This window comes from Pinus tabuliformis, chromosome 3_2 (genome assembly GCF_031772625.1).
Source record: "Pinus tabuliformis cultivar Carrire ecotype Pingquan chromosome 3_2, CPIR1, whole genome shotgun sequence".
Classification (NCBI taxonomy): domain Eukaryota; kingdom Viridiplantae; phylum Streptophyta; class Pinopsida; order Pinales; family Pinaceae; genus Pinus; species Pinus tabuliformis.
In genome coordinates, this window is record NC_142302.1 from 1,249,243,671 (window position 1) to 1,249,270,386 (window position 26,716).

General features: G+C 37.8%; 1 pseudogene; it reads left to right on the forward strand.

Annotated features, from left to right (window-relative positions):
• Positions 1-1,259: 1,259 nt before the first annotated feature.
• On the forward strand, positions 1,260-25,440 carry LOC149185262 (cyclin-U2-1 pseudogene; annotated as a pseudogene).
• The last annotated feature ends 1,276 nt before the right edge of the window (positions 25,441-26,716 follow it).

Consider the following 26,716-nt stretch of genomic DNA (forward strand, 5'->3'; position numbering starts at 1 on the left):
GTGTGGGTTATTGTGAACTGTTGAACTATCCCATGGTCCTTGCCTGTCTGTTTTTCAACTATGCTTTTGAACTCTTTAAAGTATTCAAAAGTATGAATCTTTTTTCTGAGAAAATATACCTAGGTAAATATTGTATAGTCATCAACAAATAATAAAAAATAATAGGCACCTCCTAATGACCTTGTCTGCATCAGCCCACATATATTAGTGTGCACAAGGTCTAGTATATCTCTCTTCTTTCTATCTAATCTTGAGGGAAAATCATCCCTGTGCATCTTCCCAAGAGCACATGCTTCATAATCAATATGAACATTTTTTAAAACAGGGAGACCATTGACCATACCTCATTTATGAAGTAGCAGCAAGTCATGAAAATTGACATGGCCAAATCTTTGATGCCATAAATTTTTTGTAGTCATAACTAAAGAAGTCAAGGCTTGGTGTGGTGCGCTTCTTACATTCAACTTGTACAAACCTCCAACTCGAATACCTGATGCAATTGGCTTCATATGATCTAGTAGATCTTTAATAACACAATAAGACTTAAAAAATTCTACCTTAAGATTATGATATGTTATCATAGAGACAGAGATCAGATTCTTTTTAATTCCTAGTACATACATCACATTTTGAATACGCCTAATATTACCATCAGGTAATACCACAAGAATATTTCCATACCCCTTAATTTGGTACCCTCTGTCATCACCAAGGTATATATTAGCACCACTGCTGGTTTCTTTAAAATTTTCAAACCAATGTATTACCTGTCATGTCAGTAGAAGCCCCTGAATCCACAAACCAAGTTTCTGCTTCATAATTCTCGGTAGAGAAAAGCAAAATCAGATACAAACAATCTGAGATTCTGATTCTGATCTTCATCAGCAAAGTGCCCTGCATGCTTCTTATGTCTATGTTGAGTTTCATCAAGCTTCTTCTTATGGAAATTCCTAGCAATGTGACCAGATTTACCACAGTAAAAACATTTGATCCCTGAATCATTTCTGGTCGAAGACATACCTTGAGGTGGCTTTCTCTGTGGTGTACCTCCGCCTTTTTGTCCTGTGCTTTCTTTTCCTCTGAAAGGCTTTTTCTTTGCCATTAATGCTATATCTGAATTCTGGGGTTTCAGAGTCATCCACCTCTCTTCCTCTTGTATCAAGATCCCTGTCAATTCTTCGAAATTGGGGGCTTTCTCCCTTGCATTCAGGCCTGTAATAAACATCTAATAATCGCCAGTCATACCATTCATGGTAACTATGACGAGATCAGTGTTCGATACTGTCTCCCCTATATCAGCCAACTTATTTCTCAACTCCTTGATCTGAGAGATGAATGCAGTGACTGATTCACTCTCCTCCATTTTGATGGAGAGAATCTTGCTCTTCAGGAACAATAAATGATTTGTATTCTTTATCTCATACAAATCCTTGAGAGTTGTCCAAATGTCATTTGCTGATTTACACTCTCTGATGTGAGGGATAATGCAGTCTTTCACTGACAATTTCAACAACACTTTCGCTTTGTTCTCCCTCTTCTCCTAGTCTTGAATTGTTATAGTTGTTGCGCCTTCGGCTGCAGTGGGCTTCAATTCATCCCCATTTGTAATCACCCATGCACTTTTCCCCTCAAGCAAGGTCTGCAAATTGAATTTCCAATTAGAATAATTGGATCTAGTGAGCTTATTGCTCTCATTCAAGTATGCTTCTTCCATTTGATTATTCATCATGACAGATTGGTCTATGAATCTACTCCAAGATCCCTTTAGCCTCGAGCGATTGATCAAGGAGAGAATTTAATTATCAGATCTATTAGCAATGGATCTATCTCCAGATCGAGAGGAGCGATCTCAAAAACATAGCTCTCTCCAATAGAGGCCCCACGATGGGCGCAACAATCAAAAAAACCGCAGTCTTAAACAAATAGCTCTCTCCAATAGAGGCCCCCCAATGCTCACCACTAAGCAGGTCTCACCACCAGGCAAACTCCTTGGTCGACGCTCTACTGGACTTCAAATAACTTTTTACAGTAGTCGATGTTCAAACCAATGGATTCCACGCTCAAGAAAACGACGATCTATGCTCAAGCAAACGACAAATTCCCTACTCGCTTGCTGTGAAGGAGACACAAACAGACCGCTTACAAGGTTGTAACCACCCACTAACATAGCCACAAGTGTGACTCCTCCACCGCAGGTCAACTATCCTCCTCACCAAACCCAAATTTTCCAGAACCTCCGCATATTAATCAACAGTATAATGAATTCATCGAAATTCAAGACAATGTGACATCATCTCCAGCGCGAATTTTTGGAGAATAAGACGTGCCGATGAACCGCACTGATGCAAAATGGTATAAGGAAGGGTTGATCACATTGTGATCAAGCCTCAGATCCGCGCTGATCGTTGAAGAAATCCGATCAGTTCAACGCGTCTATTTGACAAACCTTCACACTGCTCGTGCTAGTGCGCCACAACTCCTCCAGCTTCCACAAATTGTTGGTCTCAATCATATTGGAGTGGGTTTCAATTCCTCAGGCACTAATCCTGGAGATTGTTGAGAGAGCAACATGCACGCAGGCTGGGCACGCGTTTCACGATCCACACATTAACAACCCACACAGTGGCATTGACAATCGTGAAACTACAAGATGCAAAATACCAAGATGTCAATTTTTCTGTCGTTAAAAAAAATGTGAGGATGTGCTTAGTCTAATCTCGACAATGCAGTTGAAGACGCTGAGACGTTGAGAGCGAGCGAGCAAGGGTTTTGATTTCTAATGGTAGCGCAACAATGAGGGGATCTGGTCTTCCAGCGAATAATTCTCGACAACACTCTCGATAAAGATCTGGATCCTCACCTGCGACAATCGGATGCCAAACAAAAAAAATGCAGATCACACCTTCAAAGGACTCGGCCTCACAAGACACATAGGCCTTTGAATCCATTCTCTGGTACCATGTTAAAATGGAAGAAACAACAAAATATATCCTCAAAATGTGTTGCTCACTGGAGAGGAGCTTCACCTAAAGACTGTCTCTAGCAGAACGTGCTACCTTGATTATTATCCATCAAGAATATATAAGTTTACATGAGAATAAGAGAGTTAGAACTAACACCTAGAAAGTAAGAATTAATCACTAAACTTGGACACACTCACAACCAACATATTATACTAAAAAACATTTAATATATAAAAATTTGAAATATTTTTTAAATTTATAAAAAATATTTTATTAAAACTATAAATAATCATATATCAACTCTACATATATAATAAAATAAAAATTTATTTAATAAAAATCTATATATATATAAAATACTGATTTCAGTTTCTCATATTTTTTTTCGTTGAATAAAGAACAATGAAAAAACTATCCCGTCATAGATTACCATATTATATATATATATAATAAAATAAAAAATTATTTCATAAAAATACATGTATATATTTTTGATTTCAGTTTCCCATATATATATTTTTTTGAATAAAAAACAATGAAAAAACTATCCCGTCATAAATTACCATTCAATAACATGGTTGGTTAAGTTTTTTTTTAATATTTTTTAAACGCCTCTATGCCTTAACCACTTTGCACAATCCAAAAACATGGCTATTTTTTTTCTTTCCTTCACCGTGATAACATTTGACATATGTAGCATTTTATATTCTTTAAAACTCTTTTATTTATTTTTTATTTTTTTTATTGAAATTGGACCATAAAAAATTGAAATTGTAAATTTTAGTGATATAATTTACACTTAAAAAGTTTTTCAAAATTCTGAATCTATTTATATATTAGAAATCACATTTTAAATTTATAGATTCTAAATCTATTTATATATTAGAAATCACATTTTAAATAATTAAAATTCATAAAATTAAACAATTTACACACGGGTTTTGCAGGAACATCAAATTCTGATATATTTTTTTGTCCATCCTGTCTGTGGTTAGAGTACGGGTTTTTTGGTTTATAAATTCACCTTGTTATATTTTTTAATATGATAAACTTCTAAATATGAATAAAAAACTATTCTGATAAAAGATATCTGTCTTCTAAATAGTATTTTGTTGAGTAGTCTTTAAATGTAACTTTTTTTGAATTTTTTTTGGTTTATTTTTCGATCTAATGAAATTACAAATTTGATATGTGAACTCTTCACAATCAAAATGTCCCAAAGCTTTTTGAGGGTGCTGAATCTATATATACACTCAAAAAAAATAATTTAAACAACATAAAAAATTTTCACCAAATTTCAACCAAAAACTCTCAAATATCTCATTTAAAAACTATTTTCAAAATTATAATACATGACAAAAGATTTATTGGTTAAAAAACATCTGTAAGTTATTTGTAAAAAGACATATGTACACGTATGCATATGGAAAAAAAAAATCATATGAAAATGTAACTACTTCACACTATAATTATATATGTGTTTTTCTTTTTGGAAAAAAAACATATTCATAAATTTGCCAAAAATTACATCGTCCCAATTCCAATGGAAAAGACAGAAACGCCTGCTCCAAATTTATGTATGCACTTTCATTAAAAACTGATGTGCAACACCAACTGTGTTGTCAGCTGCTTTGAAGTACGAAATTGCCCTCCGTGGACGGAACGATTAGGGGTTTTACTTTACATTCACAACTGCTTCCTTCTTCCTTTCGTCCCTTCTCGTCTGTTTGCTCCAATTGAACCCAATCACTCTCATTTTTATTTTTTTGCAGTTGCCAACGGATCACATCGTACCGGTATGGGGTTTCGTAGCCGTGGTCCTCCAGCTAGCAGCTTTTAGCTCCATATTTTAAGCCCTTCAAATCTTGGAAACTGCAATGAACTGATTTTATTTGCGCCCATTCACGTGCACATTGGGTCGCCATTGAAGCCCTGGTACGGTTTGTCGGTGATAGTATCCAATCGGGATCAATAAATCCCATGCTATCGGGCCATAAATGAACGGCGGGTGTTTATGCCCACCGTTCGATTTTGTTAAATCCGAAATCGAACGGTGGGCATAAACACCCGCCATTCATTTATGGCCTGATAGCCTGGGAAATATGGCTCGCCTATCCAATTTATCAGAACAGTGAGATGTTTGGCCCAGGGATTCGCTAAAAAGTTACCTGCGTTGGTAAAGGGAATACCCCATCCAGCAGTTAAATTTGACAGGGGACCTTACCCGTCAAAACAAATTTTTTTATGATGTTTTTATTCTTAAACTGTTCATATGACTTTTAAAATTTATTTGTACAAGTTTCATCTAATTTTAAATTGTACTCATAATTGTTCAAATTTTCCATTTTTTGTTGTACCATTAAATTCAAGTCTCATTGCTACACTTTGTTTTGAGCCCTGTTGATCAAATTTTTCTACAAATTTTCCAGATTGTTCAAATGTTCCGAGTTTTTTTTGTTTAAAATAGAAACAGTGATAAAATAGATGGGAAATATATATAAAAACAACAAAAAATAATATTATGAAGTGAAAAAATATATATTCATAATTACTTTCACATGAAAATAATGAATGTTAATATTGTTGCAACAAATTTGACAAAAATAATTCACTCACACATACCATGTTTCCTTTTTGAGTCACTACCTTGTTAATCCCATTAAAAGAACAATAGTTGTGAAATAATTTTCAAACCAAAAACATAATGTGCATGAACTATGTAAATGTTCAAAAAGTAGATTCAATATCACCATGTACACAAACTAAATTTTGGACAGTTTCACCAAAAGAGGTAATTGTCAAAACACCACTATTACAAACATAAAAATAAAAGCAAAAACTTTAAATATTTAAGATTCTCATTTCTTTAGCATCTTTCCAGATGTCAAATACCCTATCCCATTCCACCATCGATGAATCAAGCCCTGTTAGAGACACCCGCATCAAGGCATCCAATGCAACTAATGATAGCTTTGTTCTTCGGACATCTTTTATTATGTTGTCTTGAGAATCCTCTCTCACAAGCCACTGTACCTGTAGGAATAGTAAGTATCGCCTGCCATAATTTTGACATGTGAGGAAAATTTGTATGCAATCCTGTAACCTAAAACATCCTCCATGCATCTTTCATGGATGATCCCTCGCAATTAACACAAAGAATGTCAACAAATGGATGCAACTCTTTCAAACAAGCCTCAAAATCAAATGTAGTTTTGTTTTCTTCACTTTGATAATAAGGATGTTGTAAGTGTTGAAAAATCTTTTCGAGCCCGCTATTTGAATTCCGTTCTCTGCCATGAACATCCTCTAAATCATGGCAAGGGCTAAACAATCTTGCTGAATTGAAAAATGCAAGATCAGGGAATCTTCCGTTCAAATTCTCTACGAGAGCTTGAACATAATCTTTTGCAAGTTGTTTGCAACTTTCTATTGAACCTTCAATACACGGTTTCCATGATTGTTTTTGTATATCAACACAATCAACATATGCATGCGGAATTGCTACAAATCATAATTCATGCTTGTGAACAAGCCCCTCCTTATCACAAATTTCTAGAAAGCCAAATTTAGAGGCATCTATAAATTTAGATAAATAACATGTGCCATCCGCAAGTGTGTCGCTTCTTAGAAACCACCTTTTCAAAGTGTTTACCGTGACATCTATGGCTGCCCCTAAAGAGCTGACATCAATGTACTTGATCCGGATTTAAACATGTACGCAACAGATTACAGAGATAACCATATACACAAAGATGCAGCGGAAATAATACTTCATTTCATTAATGGAAAACACTGAAATATGCTTACAACCAGGAATGGAAATAAACCAGCTAGGGCAATGGTGGCTTATCTCTGAGAAGAGATGTGGTGGCTACATGCCTCTGAACTGTGTTACAATGAGGCTCGAAGGCCTATTTATTGTTGAGAAACAATGGAAAACCTTTAACATTCCAAAACCTAACCCTAGAATATGAAACGCCAAACTGTGGGCCCCGTTTGGGTAAATTGGTACACCAACTTCCCAGGGTCGTAACTTTGGCATACGATCTCCGTTTGACGCGTACAATAGCTCGTTAGAAAGATCTATCCGAGCACTGCCACTTTGGGAGGCAACATGGGTCTATAGACCCATGTTGCCCCAGATTTCCCAAAAAACGTCGTTTAGGGCCTCAAAACGGCTCCGGAAGTTCAGGACCCGAAAAACTGCTAAAAATAGTAAGTTGTGCTACAATTAAGGAAACTGAAAATGTTGAGAGAAACAATGGTGGGGGTCCAGGTGGACTTGGCAGGTGGTCACCAAGATCCACCTGGATCATTCCTCCCCCCTTAGGAAGCAATGGTCCCCATTGCGTTGAGTTCCTCCATGAAATGAGGAAACTTTTGCTGAACTTGTTCCCTGGTGAGCCACTTGCCCTGCTGAAGGAGTTGGCCTGCTTTGACAACTCGATACAGTTGGATATTCTGTTGGCGAGTGTTCTTGATCTGTATGTCCATGATCCGATCAGTTGCAGCTTGTTCCATGCAATCTGGATTTAATTCTGTGGGTGTGAGCTGTTCTGCAATGTCGGATGTGTCTAGCAATGGTGGAAAGTATGGCCGAAGGCGGTCCACATTGAACACTGGGTGCAGGCCAAGGAATGGGGGAATGCTGAGCTCAAATAAATTGTCTCCCATAGCCTTAGTAATGGTGTAAGGACCATATCGGAGTGGTCTCAGTTTCCGATAGGCTCCAGCAAGGCGTTCCTTTTGCAAATGCAACCAGACTTTGTCACCCACCTGAAACTTGTGTGGCACCTGATGTTGATCATGTCGCTGCTTGTACTTGGCATTTGATTTCTCCATAATGTCATGGACCTGCTGGCGAATATGTTGGATGCGCTCAATGAAGCGGGTGGCCTTATCTGTTTCGGACTGGACATGAGTTGAATTTATGTGATTAGCTGCAAGTGGCATGGCCACATCAATGGGGCATAATGGCTGGAATCCCAAACCCACCTGAAAAGGGCTATGGCCAGTGGAGCTGTGAAGAGCTCGGTTGTAGCTGTGCTAAACATAGGGGAGGCTCTCGTCCCATGTGCGTGGATGCTTTGAGTTATACATGCGCAGAATGTGCACAATCATCCTATTGACAACCTCTGTCTGGCCATCAGTTTGAGGATGGAAGGCTGTGGACTTCGTGAGTTTGGTATCTAGCATTGACCAGAGACTGGACCAAAATGTGCTGAGAAACCGACTGTCCCGATCTGAGATGATAGACTGTGGGATCCCAAAGTGCACCCACACTCGTTCAAAGAAGAGTTTAGTAGTGGCTTCTGCTGTGATATTCTTCTTGCAAGCCGCCATAATGGTCATCTTTGAGAACCTGTCGACGACAACAAAATGCCCAGCAGCCCGACTGTAGTGTGCTTCCTAAATCATCTTAGCACGCTTGCTTGAAGGAACACAAAGATGACCCAGGTGGCATAACAGGGTATCCTGGAGGTGAAAATCTGGAACATGCCGACCCTCCAAGAGTGTCTGGTATGTGTGGCCGAATTCTGGGTCGCTTTTGTAGAGAAGTGGCCAATCAGAAGTCTCGTGCCTACAAGAGTTGAGCACGATGGTTAATGCCATGATCGGTGGTCGACTGAGGCAATCTGCAATATTATTGGTGCTGCCCTTCTTATACTTGATATTCAAGTGGAACTGTTGCAGGTATGTAGACCACTTCTGATGACGATCATTCTGCAATTTCCCTTGGGTCTGTATGAACTGCAGGGGTCGGTGGTCTGTGTGGATGACCGTTTCCTTCCCCAAAATGTAATGCTTCCATTGTCGGCAGGCCTGTACAATGGAATACATCTCTTTATCATAAGTGGGATACTTCCGGACTGTGTCTGAAAGTGTTTCACTGTGATATGCCACTGGATGTCCATGTTGAGTAAGAACTGCCCCAATAGCATAGTTAGAGGCATCTGTATCGACCTCAAATGGTTGTTGTAAATCTGGTAACGCGACCACTGGTGCCGTGCAGAGGCGATCCTTCAACTCCATGAATGCCTTCTGTTGAGATTCAGACCAAAAGAATTTTGCTTTCGCCCCTCCCTTGGTGACATGACTCAAGGGCCAAGTAATATGAGAAAACCCCAACACGAACCTGCGGTAGAAGTTGGCAAGACCCAGAAAGCTGCGGAGCTCTGTTAGAGTGGTTGGAGATGGCCAATCCCGAATGACTTGGATCTTGGCTGGATCGACATGCACCCCCTGTTCATCAATGATGTATCCCAGATACTAAACCTGGGTCATGCCAAAAGTGCATTTCTCCAAATTGGCACATAGCTTGTGTTGCCGTAGTGTTTGGAGAACCTATCGGATGTGGTGGAGGTGCTCTTCCCAACTCTGGCTGAAGATCAGAATGTCATCCAAGTATACTACTACAAAGGAGTTGGTGAATGGCCGCAAGATGTCATCCATTAGCCTCATGAAGGTTGCAGGAGCATTCGTCAATCCGAAAGGCATAACCAACCATTCGAAAAGGCCCTCCTTGGATTTGAAGGCAGTCTTCCACACATCAGAGGGTTCGATTGGTACCTGGTGATATCCTGACTTCAGATCGATCTTGCTGAAATACTTCGCCCCCTTTAGTTGGTCCAGGAAGTCATCAATCCACGGGATCGGGTACCTATTACGGACAGTGATCTTGTTCAGCGCCCGATAGTCAATACAAAGTCTCCACGTCCCATCCTTCTTCTGTACCAACACGATCGGGCTCCCACAAGGCGATGAACTCGGACGGATGTGACCTTTCTGCAGGAGCTCCTGAATCTGCCTCTTGATTTCATTGTTCTCCAGAACGGAGCGCCGATAAATTGGTCCATTGGGTAGCGGCGCACCTGGGGTCAGATCGATGGAGTGCTTGACCTGACAGTGCAGAGGAACCCCTACAGGGGAGTTGAAGATGTCCTCGTACTCCTCCACAACCTTGTCCATCTGTAGTTGTCGTGCAGAGGGACCCCGTCTGGAGGCCGCGACCACCGTCTTCTTCTTTCCTTGAGGGCGTATCATCAGGAAAACAAATTCCCTGGTTTTGGAAATGATCTTACTGCATTGTTTTGCAGTAATCAAAGAGATGGTGGTAGGTGGTGCTACCTCTGGTATCCTGTACAACTTATTTCCCAATGTAATAATAACAACACGGGGCCTTGATTCATACACAGCATGTCGCTTCCACAAGTATGGCTGTCCTAATAATACATCACAAACTTCAAGGGGAGCAATGTCACACAATACCTCATCGTGAAGGGCTTGATGTTGTTTGGAAGGTGACACTGCTGGCTCACGCGAAGATCTCGTCCTTGGTGAAGCCACCCAATGGTGTATGGTTGCGGATGTGCTGTGGTTGGTAAGCCCAATCGCTTCACGACCTCTGCCGAAATGAGGTTCTTTTGACTCCCGCTATCAACAATGAACTGTATCGGGGAGCCCTTTACCCACATCTGGGAGTGGAAGAGACGCTCCTCCTCCTCTGGATCTTCGGGTTCATTTTTCTGGATCTTGTCGGTAGCAACAGTGGCATTGGGATCCACATCAATGATCTGCTTCCCTTTGTCATTCCCCTTATCAGGTTCTGACTCAGAGTCAGAACATGCATCTGATTCTGAAACCTTTAGCTCAGCCACCAGTGACTGCTTGGCCCGACACTCACTTGTGTTGTGGGTGGAGCTCTTATGGAACTCACACCATTTTCCCGTGTCCTTTTTCGGCTTCGCGGTGCTGTTCTTTGCTTGTAGCTTCGGCGGGTTGTCTTGGGCTGTCCCGCCTTGGCTTTGTCCTTTGTTCTGTGATTTAGGGGCACCTTTCCCCTGCTTTGGATTCGCCGATCCAAAGTCTTGCTTCTTTTGTTTAAACTTCTGCTCGACCTTGACGGCATATCGGTATGCTGCGCCGAGCGAGAAGATGTTCAGGAATTGTATTTCTTCCTGGATGTACTTGTGCAGGCAGCCACGATATTTGAGTATCAAATGTTGCTCCGAATCCTTGATACCCAACTTTGTGTGAAGGGTATGGAAAAGATTGGTGAACTCCGACACGTCTTGGTCCCTTCCCTACCGCAGCGTGGTCCACTTTATGTATTCATCCTCATAGCTTCCGACAGGGTAGTACTGCTCCTTGATGGCATCCCGGAATGAATTCCAGGTGGGTGTGGCTGAAAATAGTGAGCCAGTACTTTCATCCTTCTGCTCGCAGTAGGTTTCCCACCAGTCCTTGATGTGGGGGGCTGCTTTGAGAAGAGCGAAAACAATTTTTTCCCGACTCGAAAATTCATGAACATAAAAATAACCCTCTAGCAGATTTAACCATTTATCTACGGCATCTGCGTCTATCTGACCCTTGAATATGGGGATTTCAAAATTAATTTGTACCTTAAAGGGCGTGGCATTTCCAGAGTAGCTGTTGGAAGCCGATGCGTCGCTTCTGGGTAGCCGCTGAAGGATCTGGGCAAACCTGTCCATCATCGCGTTCCGTTGTCGCTCTAGGGGTTCTTCGAGCAAGATTTTGATGGGATCTCCTACCCCCTCGTCTTTCTTCTCATCCGCCATGGGAGGCCGTCGGGATTTCCGAGGCTGGTCTTGCAAAGGTTCGACCAGTTCAAGCCCTAACTCCTTATATTCCGACCTTGTTGGGGACATCCAAAGAAAAACAGAGAAAAAACAGACCGCTCTGATACCACTGATCCGGATTTAAATAGGAACGCAACAGATTACAGAGATTACCATATACACGAAGATGCAGCGGAAATAATACTTCATTTCATTAATGGAGAATACTGAAATATGCTTACAACTAGAAATGGAAATAAACCAGCTAGGGCGATGGTAGCTTATCTCTGAGAAGAGATGTGGTGGCTACATGCCTCTGAACTGTGTTACAATGAAGCTCGAAGGCCTATTTATTGTTGAGAAACAATGGAAAACCTTTAACATTCCAAAACCTAACCCTAGAAGATGAAACGCCAAACTGTGGGCCCCGTTTGGGTAAATTGGTACACCAACTTCCTAGGTTCGTAACTTTGGCATACGATCTCCGTTTGACGCGTACAATAGCTCATTAGAAAGATCTATCCGAGCACTGCCACTTTGGGAGGCAACATGGGTCCATGGACCCATGTTACCCCAGATTTCCCAAAAATTGTCATTTAGGGCCTCAAAACGGCTCAGGAAGTTCAGGACCCGAAAAACTGCTAAAAATAGTAAGTTGTGCTACAATTAAGGAAACTGAAAATGCTGAGAGAAACAATGGTGGGGGTCTAGGTGGACTTGGTAGGTGGCCACCAATATCCACCTGGATCAGTACTCTTCTTGGAATTGCTTGTTCAACTTGTTTAATTCACACATTATATCTGCAAGCATATGTAAACAAAATTGTACTGAAAAGATTCTTGCCTTATCATACCATGAGTCTTTTCTTTCATTTTTCCACAATGTTAATATGGGAGGCATAAGTGCAACAAGTCTTTCAATGACTTGTCCCCTTGAAAGCCATCTAACTCCATGGATTTGAAGAGCTTGAAGAGTTTCAAGTTGCATAAGTTCCTGTAGAGCAATAAGTTGACTATTTCTTTTCATAGAATTTTGCAGCCAAGAATATACCTTATTTGCTAATTTCTCAAAAAATAATAATTCAGGTATTTTTTTTGAAGCATCTGATGCAGCTAAGGCTTCACGATGAGAAATGCAATGAACACCTACAAGATTAGGTACATCTTTCTTCAAGAAAGTGATAAAACCATTTTCATTACCAACCATTGAAGAAGCGCCATCTATGGAAACTCCTATCAATCTTTCTGTTGAAAGGCCCCTTGATTCCATTAAATGTTTGATTGCATCGTAAGTTGTTTTCCCTCTTCCATTGCAAACATTTATGAGCTTTAAAAACTGTGAAATTGGAGGACCCAATCCTTTTGAGTTTAAAAACGTGGCATAAACCAGAAGATGTTTTTATAAACTACGGTCTGTACTTTCATCTAACATCAATGAAAAAAAGGGCTATCTAGCATTTTGGAAGTTTGTAGCTCTTCAAGGTACTAAGATATAGCAAAAATGAATTCTTTTGCAGCCATGTGATTTGTATATGATGTGTACTCTTTCTTCTTTGGCATATTTGGCGTGTGTAAAGACATTGTAAACAAACAAAGAGAGTGGTAGATCCTCTTGCACTATCCAATATACTAATTTCATAGTAGTGATGACCCTTTCTTTGTTCATATCATCAATGCATGCAATGTGTTTTGTAATAGACTTCGCCTTCTTCTCATTTCCACATATCCACTTTGCCTGTGAGAGTTTATGAATGCTTGAATTAGCATGAACAATTATAGAATCATGGTGCACTGTAGAGCAACCAGTCCCAATTCCCCATGGCCCCATCGCCTTATGCATTTCACAATATATGCATTTCATAACTGTTTTTCCTTCATGCTTTGCCTCTCTCAACCACTTATACTTAGTTTTCCACTGATCACGAAACTCTCTTTTTACTTTCATTTTTCTTTTCTTTTGGGTGCTAGGTTCTCCGTGGTGAAATTCTTCATCACTTTTTTCATTATGCTCCAAGATATCATATTCTTCATTATGCCCCAAGACATCTAAATCTTCATTTAGATCAAAATCATGATCTTCTTTATCAGGCAATGAAGCTTGAGATGTATTAGACCATCCAAAGAATTTTTTGATAGAAAGTTGATTCCCTTTTTTTGAAGACATTTTTGATATATAATACCTATATAATAAAAATAAAGTATTTAGTATATATGAATTTCATTTCATCAACTAAAACCATATTAAAAAAATAATCTTGCAGTGATACAAGAAATGATATTAACCAGAAAATATACCTATTTATTCTTTATAATTTATAAAAAAATACCTGTTAATTCTTTATAGTATTTAATATTTTCTCAAGAGTAGCTTTCACAGATAAGCACTGAAACTTCCACGGTGGCCAGAATAAACTTGGACGTTAAAACTCTGAAATTATAAGACAAATCAGCTACCTGAAAATGGGAAGAAATTGGAAATATCAGGAAAATCAAAAATATGCTAGCGACGAAAGATATTTCAGACAGCTGGCCACGTTCTTGGCACAGAAATCGGCTTCCCAAACACGTCACTGACATTATTGTTAGATATAATTATGTGTATTGTTGATTAAGGCCTTTATCTGACCTTACGTTCTCCGGAATTGCTATCATGTTGTCTTGCTTCTTTTGTTATAGAATCTTTTGTTTTCTCTTATCAGCTGCATAATGGCTATGGTTTTTGTTGTAGGTTTGTTGGTTCTCGACGTTACTTGTTCACTTTAACATAACCGTTTGTCTTTTTTTTGGAGGCCAAATTGGTAGTCCTTTTTGTGCTTGCAATGTCAGTAAGTTCTGATAGGATAGACCAGGTCCACAAACAGTTTCAAAGAATATCAATTATAAGTTGGTTTTATCTTGAATATTAATAAAACGTTTGGTCACATTTATAAAAATAAATCAATATAATGATGTGCATTTATTTATAAAAATAAATAAATATAATGATGTGCATTGTTGATTAAGGGGTAGTTGGTTCTCAATGGAATAAACTTTTCACATTACAATAATTGTGGTTCGTGAAACGCTAGAGTTTTTCTGAAGTGTTTTGGGATAATTTCATAGAATTATTATTATTTTTACTTCAGTAAAAAAGCCTGGTGGATGCCAACTGAAATATATGAATAAAGAATGGAACGCGCCCCTCGTGGGGCGCGACTGGGGCCACTATTTAGGTTAGTTCTATACAACCATAAGGATATTCACATGATAAAGATCCTACCCATGTCGATTAAGGCACGTGATTGAGGGTTTTAACAATGTGATCAAGGGTTCGACTCCAATTTCTCATACCCGCGGTTTCTATTACCACACCATAAAGACAAAGAGCTTCTTTAATCATAAGCATATTGGTACGCTGCTGAAAATCCCAAACGCTAAAAATAAATCTAAATAAATCATTTAATAAAATTATAAAAATACATCTTTAACAAATTCAATTAACTAATCCAACAAATGAAATTTTACAACAAAAATCCAAAACTAAACAATATAACAGAGCTGTTACAAAGACATTTATCCAATTCATCAAAAATGATATAACAAACTTTTACATGAATTGATATAACAAACTTTTACATATACAATTTATTATAGTGAGAAATCTAACTCATCAAATTTCACAAAAAGTTTAACAATTTAACAAGCATGTACAAAAACAACAACAACAACAACAACACTAATTTTTACAATTAAAAACTTTTTAAAAAATATAAAACATTTAAGTAAGAAATGTAAAGCATCAAATTTGAAGTAAAATTAAACAATATAACATGTTTATTACATTAACATATTTTATAAAATGTAGGGGGCAGGAGGGAGAGGGGTACTGTATGGCTCTACGGTTCAAGTACTCATGGGATCTAGGTCATATAACAAATAATCAAACAGAGATATATTGTCTCTACAGGGGACTTTTGTTAGTCAAAGAACAACAAGCTGTCACACTTGTGGTCATGAGAGATTCTCTCCTAATCCTGCATCATCTGGTCAAAGGTTCTCTTCCAAAAGAGAAATCTATGAAAAACATCCAGAAAATAATCTGGAAAATTGCAAAGATATCCCATCCAAAGCATATTTACATGTACTAAGAGGCTTCAACCCAGGAAAACAAGTATGTTGAGGAAAGGTGTAAATTGAAGATAAGTGACTATTAATTACTAAATCAGGCTTGCTATAATTCTCTATTGACAAATAAAGTTTATTAAAAAAAATCCCTAATAGTTTTATGTGTTGTAAATTTTTTGTTTTGTTAGGGAAGTTTTGTAAAGTGTTGTCTTACAAAACCTCTCTTTTTGTTACACAGATAATTGGAAAAGAAAAAACTATTGAAAATTTTTGATGAATTAACTCTGTAATTCTAAATATATTTGTTAAAAACCAAGCACAACATTATATAATACAATTATACAAATACTCTTTTAGATTTGGTTTAGACATAATTCTTCCAGATTTAGTTTAGACATAACTCTTCCAATTAAAAGATTAAATATATAATACAATTATACAAATACTCTTTTAGATTTGGTTTAGACATAATTCTTCCAGATTTAGTTTAGACATAACTCTTCCGATTAAAAGATTAAATTTAATTTAAACATAAACTAAATTTAACCTTAAAATTTTCCTTCATCCTACCAAACATAGCCCTAAAATTTTTCATCGCCCTATCAATATACGACTAATTAAATACCACTTCTATTCTAAACACATTCAGAATTCAACAACATATTAATTGATTCAGCATTCTGTCATTGTCCTATTTACAATTTTGGAATTTTGAAACAGAAGATTGCATTCATGGCCAACTAGAAAGAAACTGAAAAAAATCAGGGACTAATATTACACTAAAAGCAGACGGACAACAACACCAGATAAGCTAACCTTCACAAAGACACTCATCCAAGGGAGTAATTGCAGAGGATAACAAATTCCTTTAGCGCCTCAAAAATACGAGACAGACGGAGACACTGAAAGAGCGACGCTCATCTATTGGAATTAAAGCAAAGCACATCCAAAAAAATAAAATGTGGCACCACACAATTATATCATCCATGAATCACTTCAAAAAATTACCAGCTATAATAGTGTAATTGTTATTTGTACAGAGAGAGGGGGATGGATTTCAAAAAAACTTGACAACCCAAAATTTAAGTTGGGCACTGCTCTTCCGCCACGGCAATGTATATAAACTGATGACAGACGCTGAAAACTCAACAGAAATCGCACCAGACACACGACGAGAACTCTGTTGGGGTTGATGTTGGTTTTAACTGTGTGTAGCGTCTCTGGCACAAAAGTATAGTTGACGATAAAGCTTTAAGCGATGGATTATTTCCCCGCGACAAGACTCATTAATGGAATCTTGTACACATTAAAGTTTAGGGGTGGTAAGTTGGTAACTGGTAAGTTTCTCTCTAAATGCTCAAGTGCTAAACCCGAAGGCAATTGAATGCGAATTGAATGCGAAAATCCGCAAATCTGATAGCTATCCGATCACTGTCCTTTGTCACTAAACGCTAAACTTGCAAGTTGCCCCGGCCGGAGATTATAAGGTATAAAAAATATATAACGTAAGGTTAAACATATATATATAATTTATAATTTTTTTTTTTAAACTTTTAATTTTTAAACATGCCCGTCATATTGATGTTTTTAAAAATGAATGGCAAGTTACACATGACGTGGAGATTTGAAACTAAAACGTATTTTACGGGTAAAAAAGCCAAATACGGGTATATGGGCAAGGTTAAACATATATATATATATATATATATATATATATATAATTTATAATTTTTTTTTTAAACTTTTAATTTTTAAATATGCCCTTCATATTGACGTTTGTAAAAATGAATGGCAAGTTACAGATGATGTGGAGATTTGAAACTAAAACGTATTTTACGGGTAAAAAAGCCAAATACAGGTATACGGGCATCAAATTTAACCCCTAACCCCACCATTCATTATCTCTCCAATTACCCATTACGCTTCTTAGCTACCTATAAATACTCCTTCCACACCTTCTCTTCCTCCCACCATAATTGGCTTCCCTAGTTCATTCTCAATTCATCAGAAACAACCCTTGTTTAGGGTCTACTGTTTTTTTTGCATTGATTGAAACTTCTGAAAAAAACCCAAATGGCTTCAGATATGATAGAAACCTGTTCAAAGTCAGAGCTGTCTTCTGTCTGTCCTTATGATCTATACTGTTGAAATTATAATTTCAACTGCAGTGAATAGAACAGCAGCAGCTACTTTACTTATTTGTCATGATCCAGCGCCCACATTTATTCCTGATCTTTTAAGCCACCGCCATTACCATCTTTTCACTCTTTAATTATTTTTGAGTTCCCGAAAGATGAAGATCAGATACAACACTACATCATTACTTCTCAACAACCATATTAATGAGCAGAACGGCTGAAAGAGAAAAGAACCAGCCTCGAGCCGACGCAGCATTTATCAGTCATAGATTTCATCACCACCGACTCAAGAAATACAGCAAAAGACCAAATCTGTTAATCATGAGCAGTAGAGACTTCATCAGCAAGTTAAAGCGGTGATGACCCTTTCTCGAACTATAAAGAGAAATAGAAATAGAAGTAGAAAACAGAGGAAACAGATTGAGAGTTTTTTTTGTATTGCACAGCAGTGCTGAAATTGTAATTTTCTCAGATAGCTGGTTTGTGGAACTGAAACGTTCCTGCTGTAATCCCTCTGTCAAGAGGAAGATGCTCTTAAGCATAATCTTTTATGAAGATCCCTCTATGTGAGGAAGACTTAGTTTTATCAGTTAGTTTATTTTTATAAATAGAAGTTTCATTTTGAGTGTTGTTGTTACACCGTAAGTCAAATATAGGCTTGACGTCAAAAATCTTCGTTGCTATTACACCAAAAGTTATTGCGTCAAATCACCATTGCTGTTACACCGTAACTCAAAAAATACTTGACGTCAAAAAAATTACGTTGCTGCAACACCACGAACAGCAACTGCGTTGCTGCAACACCAGTTACAACAAAGCGATTTTTTTTTTGTTTTCGCTATATTAAAACAGAGTATTGTTTTGATCAATTTTTGATCCTGAGGCAAAGTAGAGTATTATTTTATGCTCTGTTCTTGTGTTTTTGAATTATCAGAAATCCCAAAAACAGAGTATTACTCTCTGTTCATATTTCTTTGTTTCAGAATTTATCAGAAAATTCCCAACAGTGGAAACATAGGATTTTTCCACTGTATTTTGTTTGGAATAACCAGAAATTCTCGACATGGTATCAGAGCTTGTCCAGGCTCTTTGAAGACATCAAAGAAGCTGAAAGAAGATTTCTTGCTGCAGCAAATTATCCAGCAGAGCGAAAACGCTGTCAAGGTATTTTTCAGATTAGTTTTTTGTGTAGCTGCTGAAAACAGTTAAGTGAATTTTTTTTACACAGTCAAGTATTGAAAGAATGGCCAGCACCAGCGTGGGTATGTTTAATACCCAGCTTCCACAGTTCAATGGGAAAAACTATGACTACTGGGCAATAACCATGAGAGCCCTGTTTGCCTCACAAGATTTATGGGAACTTGTTGAATATGGATTTGAAGAGCCAGCAAATGAAGAAGAGTTTATTGGATTAACTTAGGCAGAGAAAGAGTTGTTGAAGAGCAATAAAAAGAATGACTCAAAAGCCCTTGTATTCTTATATCAAGCAGTGCATGAGAGTGTGTTTCCAAGGATAGCAGCAGCCAAGACATCTAGAGAAGCATGGCAAACTCTCAAGACAGCCTATCAAGGTATGGAGAGAGTGAAGACAACAAAACTACAGTTGCTGAGGAAAGATTTTGAGAACCTGCGTATGAAGGAGTCAGACAATATTGACTCATTCTTCACACAAGCAATTGGTTTGGTCACACAGATAAGGTCTCATGGAGAAACTCTTGAAGAAAGAAGGACTGTGGAGAAACTATTGAGGTGCCTACCCTCAAAGTTTGATGTGATTGTTACCACCATAGAAGAGGCAAAGGATCTCTCAAATTTTTCAGTTGATGAACTTCATGCATCACTAATAACACATGAGCAGAGGTTGAGTAGAAATGAAAACTCATCTCTGGAGCAAGCCTTCAAGACCCAGATGTCATTTGGAAGAGGAAGAGGTCAAGGTAGAGGAAACAAGAGAGGAAGAGGGAGAAGCCAATACAGAGGTGGAAGAAACAGTACAACAAACATTCAAGGAAGAGGCAGCAATTCAAATCAAAACCAAGGCCATGGCAGCAGCCAACAAAGTGGACATCATCATGCTCAAGGACAAAGGTATGAAAAATCCAATGTCCAATGTTATTATTGTAAAAAATATGGGCACTATGCAAATGAATGTAGGAAGAAGCAGCATGATATGAGTAATAGATCTAGTGCAAATATCACTAGAGAAAATATTAGTCAAGATAATGTATTGTTAGTTTGTAATATGGCTGAAACAAACAGTGAGGATATATGGTTTCTAGATTCTGGTTGCAGCAACCATATGACATGAAACATAGCCCTGTTTTCTGCTTTAGATTAGAGTGTGCAGTCACAAGTCACACTTGGGACTGATAGTAAAATTTCTGTTATGGGAAAAGGAGAAGTTAAAATATTTACAAAAAAAGGTGAAAAGAAAACCATAGCAGATGTTTATTATGTTCCCGGAATGAAGTGTAATCTCTTGAGTATTGGACAGCTTGTTCAAAAGGGTTACAATGTTTTCTTTGAGAATGATGTATGCACCATCATGGATAGATTACCTAGCAAACGTTGTATTGCTGAAGTGAAGATGACAAGGAACAGGATGTTCCCTCTCAGAATAAGGGCATATTTGAAAAATAAAGAAGTAATTGCAGCAGTGACACAAGAGGCTCTCCAAAGCATACCAAAGGATGAAAATTGGTTGTGGCATTTGAGATTTGGACATCTCAACTTTGGAGGTCTTAATTTATTGAGTAGAAAAGGAATGGTAAGAGGATTACCATTGATAGAAAAACCAGACAGCCTTTGTGAAGGTTGTATATTGGGGAAACAACATAGAGAAAGTTTTCCAACCGGAAAAAGCATAAGGGCAAAAGCACCCTTAGAAATTATCCACTTAGATTTATGTGGACCGATGCAAGCTCCATCACTTGCAGGGAGCCAATATTTTCTAACATTTATTGATGACTTTACCAGAAAGACGGGTTTATTTTCTGAAGAATAAGAGTGAAGTGTTTGAAAAATTTCAAAATTTCAAAGCACTTGTAGAAAATCAAAGTGGGCTGCGTATCAAGGTTTTGAGAACTGACAGAGGAGGTGAGTATATTTCCAAAGAATTTTTACGTTTTTTCATAGAAAATGGAATTCATAAGCAATTTACAGCAAGGTACACCCCGCAGCAAAATGGAGTTGCTGAAAGGAAAAACAGAACAATCATGGATATGGCGAGGAGCATGTTGAAGGCAAAGCATTTGCCTAATGATTATTGGGCTGAAGCTGTACACTGTGCAGTATATATTTTGCATAAGTGTCCTATAAACGCAGTAATGAATAAAGTGCCAGAAGAAGCATGGAGTGGGAGAAAGCAAGGAGTCACCCACATGAAAGCTTTTGGTTGTGTGACTTACGCACACATTCCAGATCAGCTAAGGAAGAAATTAGACAGCAAAGGGGAGAAATGTATTTTCATTGGATACAGTGAGGAATCCAAAGCTTACAGGTTATATATCCCATCCACCAAGAAGTTTTTTGTGAGCAGAGATGTTCAATTTATTGAGGAGGAAGCTTGGGATGGAAGCATAGAGAAAACAGTTAATGTTAAAAACTGTTTGTCTCATAATGATGAAGATGATGAGTTGGATGAAACACATCCCCAAACAACAACATCAACACCAAAACAACAAGAGACACCCTTGAGGAGAAATGAGAGTGCTTCTCCAAGCACACCACAAGGAGGAAATTCAAGTGCATCTACAAGCACTTGCACACCAAATGAAAGAGGTAAGAAATTCAGAAATTTAAGTGATATTTATGATGAAGGAATGAATTCTTTGTTTGCTTTGTATTGTAGTGTTGATGACCCTGTTCATTTCGAAGAAGCAATTAAAGATAAGAAATGGATAGAAGCTATGGATGAGGAGATGAATGCCATAGAAAGAAATAAGACATGGGATTTAGTTGATCTACCAAAAGGTAAAGAAGTCATTGGAGTTAAATGGGTCTACAAGACCAAGAGTAATGCTGAAGGCAAGATAGAAAGGCACAAGGCAAGACTTGTTGTCAAGGGATACAAGCAGCAGTATGGAAGAGATTATGAGGAGACTTTCGCACCGGTTGCAAGAATGGAAACCGTGAGAGCAGTGTTGTCCATAGCAGCACAAAACAAATGGAAAGTTTACCAAATGGACGTGAAGTCAGCATTCTTGAATGGAGTATTAATGGAAGAGGTTTACATTGAGCAACCTCTAGGCTATGAGAAGAAAGGCCAAGAGCACAAAGTTTGCAGATTGAAGAAAGCTCTTTATGGGCTGAAGCAAGCACCAAGAGCGTGGTACAGTAGGATAGATTCCTATCTACTGGAGAACGGATTTGAGAAGTGTGAGGGAGAACCCACTGTTTACATCAAAGAAAAGGACTGTAAAATTTTAATTGTTGTGTTATATGTTGATGATGTGATTTTTACAGGTAATGATGACTACCTCATTGAAAATTTCAAATCAGTCATGAAAGAAGAATTTGAGATGACTGACATGGGTTTGCTGAGATACTTCTTAGGAATAGAAGTAGATCAAAATAAAAATGGAATTTTTATTTCACAGGCAAAATATGTAAATGAAGTGTTGAGCAGATTTAACATGCAGGACAGCAAGGAAGCAAACACTCCCACAGTGATGGGATTAAAACTCAGCAAAGAGGACAACAGCAAAGATTTTGACCCTAGTGTGTACAAGAGCATAGTTGGCAGCCTTATGTATTTAACTGCAACTAGGCCAGACATAATGTATGTTGTTAGTTTAATTTCCAGATTCATGGAGAAGCCAAAAGAAACACATTGGCAGGCAGCAAAGAGAATTCTGAGGTATGTTAAAGGTACAAAAAGGTATGGCATATTTTATACTGTTTCAGAATGTTCAGATTTAGTTGGATATACAGATAGTGATTGGGCTGGAAGTGTAGATGACCGGAAAAGCACATCTGGTTACATTTTTCACATAGGTTCAGGAGCCATTTCATGGGCTTCCAAGAAACAGCCAATTGTGGCATTGTCTACAGCAGAAGCAGAGTACGTGGCAGCTACAGCAGCAGCGTGTCAAGTAGTTTGGATGAGGAGAATGTTGAGAAGTCTATGCCAGGAGCAGGCAACAACAACAATTATTTTTTGTGACAATAGTTCAACTATTGCATTATCCAAGAACTCTGTATTCCACAAGAGAACAAAACACATAGACACAAAGTTTCACTACATCAGAGAATTGGTGAACAATGGAGAAATCGTTTTACAACACTGCAGGACTCAGGAACAGGTTGCAGATATTCTGACAAAGCCATTGGACCAGAAAAGTTTTGAGTTTTTAAGGAAACTTCTGGGTATGACTGATAACCCAGCAGTTGAAATTAAAGGGGAGTGTTGAAATTATAATTTCAACTGCAGTGAATAGAACAACAGCAACTACTTTACTTATTTGTCCTGATCCGGCGCCCACATTTATTCCTGATCTTTTAAGCCACCGCCATTACCATCTTTTCACTCTTTAATTATTTTTGAGTTCTCGAAGGATGAAGATCAGATACAACACTACATCATTACTTCTCAACAACCATATTAATGAGCAGAATGGCTGAAAGAGAAAAGAACCAGCCTCGAGTTGACGCAGCATTTATCAGTCATAGATTTCATCACCATCGACTCAAGAAATACAGCAAAAGATCAAATCTGTTAATCATGAGCAGCAGAGACTTCATCAACAAGTTAAAGCAGTGATGACCCTTTCCCGAACTATAAAGAGAAATAGAAATAGAAGTAGAAAACAGAGGAAACAGATTGAGAGTTTTTTTTTGTATTGCACAGCAGTGCTGAAATTGTAATTTTCTGAGATAGCTGGTTTGTGGAACTGAAACGTTCCTGCTGTAATCCCTCTGTCAAGAGGAAGATGCTCTTAAGCATAATCTTTTATGAAGATCCCTCTATGTGAGGAAGACTTAGTTTTATCAGTTAGTTTATTTTTATAAATAGAAGTTTCATTTTGAGCGTTGCTGTTACACCGTAAGTCAAAAATAGGCTTGACGTAAAAAATCTTCGTTGCTGTTACACCAAAAGTTATTGCGTCAAATCACCGTTGCTGTTACACCGTAACTCAAAAAATACTTGACGTCAAAAAAATTACGTTGCTGCAACACCACGAACAGCAACTGCGTTGCTGCAACACCAGTTACAGCAAAGCGATTTTTTTTTTGTTTTCGCTATATTAAAACAGAGTATTATTTTGATCAATTTTTGATCCTGAGGCAAAGTAGAGTATTATTTTATGCTCTGTTCTTGTGTTTTTGAATTATCATAAATCCCGAAAACAGAGTATTACTCTCTGTTCATATTTCTTTGTTTCGAAATTTATCAGAAAATTCCCAACAGTGGAAACAGAGGATTTTTCCACTGTATTTTGTTTGGAATAACCAGAAATTCCCGACATACAGTTCAGAGGGTGAGGATGGGTGAAGCCCCCTGATTCTTTCTGTACTGGCTTCTCTGCTTGAAAGGATAGTGGCCAGAAATGAGAAGCTGTTATTTTCTTCAGGGATTAGGAAATTCTCAAGAGAAGACCTCTGTGTTTTTTCTGCAAGTCAAATACCTGCCATGAGCATACAGAGGTATTTGGAAAGGATCTTCAAATATGCACACTGCAGCCCTTCTGTGTTCGTTGTAGCTTATGCTTATATAGATTGCCTTATGCTCAACCATCCCGGGTTTCGCTTAACATCACTTAATGTGCACAGGCTTCTCATCACCAGTGTCATGGTTGCTACTAAGTTTCTTGATGACTTGTAAGTTCTTTGTTCAGTTTAAATAAGAAGATTTTAAATCGTTTACTGTTCAGATTGCCTTCTAAACAAGTAATTATGCATTTAAGGCATTAAGTGTGTTTCAGAAGTCAATAATATAGATAGTTATTATAGGCTTGCCAACGCTACGAGGGTTTTTGGAGATAAACTGTTTTCAAGTTTTTGGACACTCCAACCATCATTTGCTTATTATATAAGATGGGTTACTTGTTTAAAAGATTTAAAAGGATGGATGTTTGTGACACAAGGAAAATAATTTTGAGAAAAGATGATAAAATATTTGATCTCTAAAAATTAATCTGACCTGATATTGATAACAGAGTGACAGTATTGAGGAAAATTATATTGATAACAGAGAGACAGCATTGATAGCAGAGAGTCAGCTGAACTATAGAAACATTTTTGCGCAAATTATATTGTTAACTTTTTCTTAACAGGTTTTTGAGTTAAGTTGCTAAGATTCTTTTATGCCATGGATGCAGACATTACAGGAATGCATACCATGCAAAAGTGGGAAGCTTAACAACTGAAGAAATCAACAGTCTAGAGATTGAATTTCTTTTCATGCAGCGATTCCGATTGCAGGTGACTGTTAGTGTTTTCCAGAGCTACTGCTCACATCTTGAAAGAGAGATTGCATTGGGTGGAGGGTTCCAAATAGAGAGAACACTCCTCTGCTTATCCAGATCTCCATCAACAAGAGGCAATATCCAGGAAGTCAAATCATGTAGGCAAGACAAGTCCAAGAAGCAAAGATTGGCCATCACTTATAGCTATGCTGGATGCTAAGCTTAATTATCACAGACATCCAAATGTTTAAAGTCCAATGAAACAAAACAAATTCTTTCTGATTCTGCTTCCACTATTGTGATAGCCAGTTAGTTTCCATTTCCTTTTCTACAGGGCAAAATCTCACGATTATCAATCAGCAAAAAATTTGGGAGGTGATCAGGTCTCCCTCTTGAACCAATCCAAGATTTCACCCTCAGGGATAGAAGGGCATCCCTTACTCTAAGGGCCACTTGTCACTTCGTTTTGGCAATTGATAAATGTCATTAGAGGACCTTTATCCTCAATGGTCAATCCACCTTCCACGGGAACCTCTGAGGGCGGAGAGAGTATCTTCCTTTGGATTTTAATTTTCTTAAATGAAAAAAAAAAATTACGATTTTTACATCTTTAATCAAATTATACATTACTCATGAATAAATAGGTCAGCAAACCTTCATTTGAATTTTAACACTAACTGCTAAACCTACACTTTAACAAATTAATCTACACATTTTTCAACCTTCAAAATTATCCATGAATGCCTTAATCTACACACTCTTCAACCACTCATCATTGTTTTAATTTTGTTTTATATATCACAGGAGACAGGCTGCTTTCACATGTTGAAGAACAAACTCCAAAACTGGTTGATTATAATAATGTAAAAACATTTTACCACACGTTGTTTAAAACAAATCAGAGAATGTTAGAAATACAATTTGTTTAGTTACAAAGTGCAACGTGCAGGTTTAATAATAGATTATTGAGTATAGAGATTGACAATTAGGTTTTAAAAATAATAAACTTGTAACGATGAAGTTGTGTGGGGATGCAAGTCAATATCAGCGAAACGAAAGTAGTGGTCTTCTCTAAGAAAAGAAAACATAACCAACATAAGTTCTACTTTGAAGGCAACATTCTGGAAGAAGTTGCGGAATACAAATACCTCGGAGTTGACTTCAACAAAAATCTAAGCTGGAATGGTTGTAGAAAGAAAAGAACTTTGGGGGGTTGTAAAGCATTTTATTCTTTTCAAAATAGGTGTAGAGAGGCAGAGTTATGGGACTGGAAGACCACTCAAACTCTTTTTGGGCTTCTAGTGATTCCAGTGATTCTATATGGTTGTGAACTGTGGGCTAGCAGTACTTCCGACATGCAGTGGAGACAAATTGAGAAAATTCAGAAGCGTTTGATTACAAACAAATTTAAGATTAAAAGTGCAGTGCCTTATGATATCTTGTTAAGTGAAACAGGGGCTGCTCCTATTGAAGCAATTGCTATGGTGCAAGTCATAAGTTATTTAAAAAAAATTGAGCAAATGGAAG